The sequence below is a fragment of the Ascaphus truei genome, chromosome 23 (assembly GCF_040206685.1).
Source record: "Ascaphus truei isolate aAscTru1 chromosome 23, aAscTru1.hap1, whole genome shotgun sequence".
Classification (NCBI taxonomy): Eukaryota; Metazoa; Chordata; class Amphibia; order Anura; family Ascaphidae; genus Ascaphus; species Ascaphus truei.
The window spans coordinates 5,555,730-5,558,210 of NC_134505.1; the positions used below are offsets into that span (position 1 = coordinate 5,555,730).

A 2,481-nucleotide genomic window follows, 5' to 3' on the forward strand; every position below is an offset into this window, starting at 1 on the left:
TGAGGAGTGCTGATCTCAAGCACCTTCAGGAGGAGACACGAATAACCTGGAGAAAGGGATCCAATCTCTGTGAGACGGAGGGTTCTCTTCCTCCATCCACTCTCCTTCGAGCCGCAGAGATATCTCGCGTGAGAGTGGAAGGATGGGCTTCGGGCCGTGGTAAGCCCGAGCTTCCCACAAACAGGGGAGGTATGTAACAGGGGACTTATCCCTGTTGAAGAAACTCTCTCTAAAAATCCAGCAGGGATCCGGTTAAGTGCAGCAGGCAATTAACCAGATGCCACCTGGCCAATAAAGCCTGTAAAGAAAAGCCTCCTGTTTTCCAACAGGAGAGTGATTTTCCGCAGTACACAAGGGTGCTGACAAGAGGAAAGGGGTCTTGAGCAGAAAGTATGTGCTGAGATCAAGACACCCAGAGACCTATATTCCTGGACACAGGGGACCCAGGAACCTGCCAGAGACTGACATGGAGGGACACCTGCTTTAAGGTATCTCTTGAGACTTTGGGGAATAGGCTGGTAATGGGGTTTAATAAAGTGGTGCCGCCCCCCCAGAGAGCTCCTGGAAAACACCCTGTGTGTGTATGTATGTATGTATGTATGTATGTATGTATGTATGTATGTGTGTATATATATATATATATATATATATATATATATATATATATATATATATATATATAGGGAACCATGTTAAAAATGGTTATTGAGGCAAAAAGTGACACTGTGTGCTCATTTGCATGTCATTTCCCAGAATCCCTTGCTGCAGTGGAAGTGCTGTATGCTGGGTAACAATGGGGAAAGGCGGGGTTGCAGACCTGCCTAAGACATGCAGATGAGCATACAGCTATATTTGCATATATATATATATATATATATATATATATATATATATATCTCATGCTGCACAGACCATCTCACTAGCATTCAGTGTAATTTTGCTCCCTATGAATCAGCTGTTTATGTTCTCTGTTCAGATTCTCATTGGTCAACGCTAATTGATTTGTGTATTTAAACCCTAACCGAACGTCATTTTATTAAGCCCCTTGAAGAAGCGTCGGGCTTGACTTTGTGTGTACTCCCCTTGGATCCCTGTCATCGGCTGTGAACTCTTGCTGCAGTAATGACACAACATTTCTTGCCTTTCTTACAATCCTAGGACTCCATACAAGGACATTATACTCATTATTTTGTGCAAGTATATGTAATGATTCCTTAATTTTATAAGTGGTGAATTTTTGTCATTTATTTGTTTCTTTGGTGACCTAGGTGGTACTGTTTTTGGCAACTATTACTAGTAGCAGTTAATAGTTCACAGCACACAGCTGTTGTAATAATATTATTTTGAGCGGCTATTTTCACAGCTGTTGAGACCCTCTGGGGATTGTTCACACACACACACACACACACACACACACACACACACACACACACACACACACACACACACACACACACACACACACACACACACACACACACACACACACACACACACACACACACACACACACACACACACACACACACACACACACACACACACACACACACACACACACACACACACACACACACACACACACATTTTGAATAGAAATATTTGATGTGTGTTTTGAATGATTTTTTTTTACACAGCTTCTAGTCATAACCTACATGCATTTATTTATATATTTCTGCATGGATCCGTTGCATTGAATCTTTCCTGTGGGGTATATATAGCATGCACTATTTCCCATATATAGAAGCAATCAAATGAAGTTGTGCCAGTATGAGCCACGTGGTGGCAGTATGGAGTGCTGGATAAGAGACCTTCTGACGCCTTGCAGCCGGTAGCCGGTCCCATGGTGTAATGGTTAGCACTCTGGACTTTGAATCCAGCGATCCGAGTTCAAATCTCGGTGGGACCTCATTATTTTTTTTAATCCCCATATTATTTATTTTTTTATTTTTATTATACCTATGACACGTTATGTGCACCTCACATATAATGATAGTAATAAATCATTCTGCGGGTGTTTTGCTGGTGTTAAGCGCAGCCTCCAAGCCGTGCAGATTGGTTGGGGGGTGGGGGGGAAGCTGATAGGAGGAGGGAGGTGTCAATTGTTTTTTTGCTGCGCAGTGATTGGCTGGGGGGAGGGGATAAACGGCTGCTGAGCAACAATCACGTGAGGGGGAGGAGCCACAAGGTTGACGTCACAGGGACCCTGTAACTGGGGAGAGGGGCGTGTCAGAGAGAGACCCTGTAACTGGGAGAGAGTGCCAGAGAGACACCCTGTAACTAGGGAGAGAGTGTCAGAGAGACTCCCTGTAACTAGGGAGAGAGTGTCACAGAGACACCCTGTAACTGGGGAGAGAGTGTCAGAGAGAGACCCTGTAACTAGGGAGAGAGTGTCAGAGAGACTCCCTGTAACTGGGGAGAGAGTGTCAGAGAGACACCCTGTAACTGGGGAGAGAGTGTCAGAGAGACTCCCTGTAACTG

The 2,481-nt window shown here is 44.5% G+C and overlaps 1 non-coding gene across 1 annotated transcript; it reads left to right on the plus strand.

The window, feature by feature from the left end:
- The first annotated feature begins 1,837 nt into the window (after positions 1–1,837).
- TRNAQ-UUG (transfer RNA glutamine (anticodon UUG)) lies at positions 1,838–1,909 on the plus strand. The gene has a single exon. It is a non-coding gene; the product is annotated as a tRNA-Gln (tRNA).
- Positions 1,910–2,481: the final 572 nt, after the last annotated feature.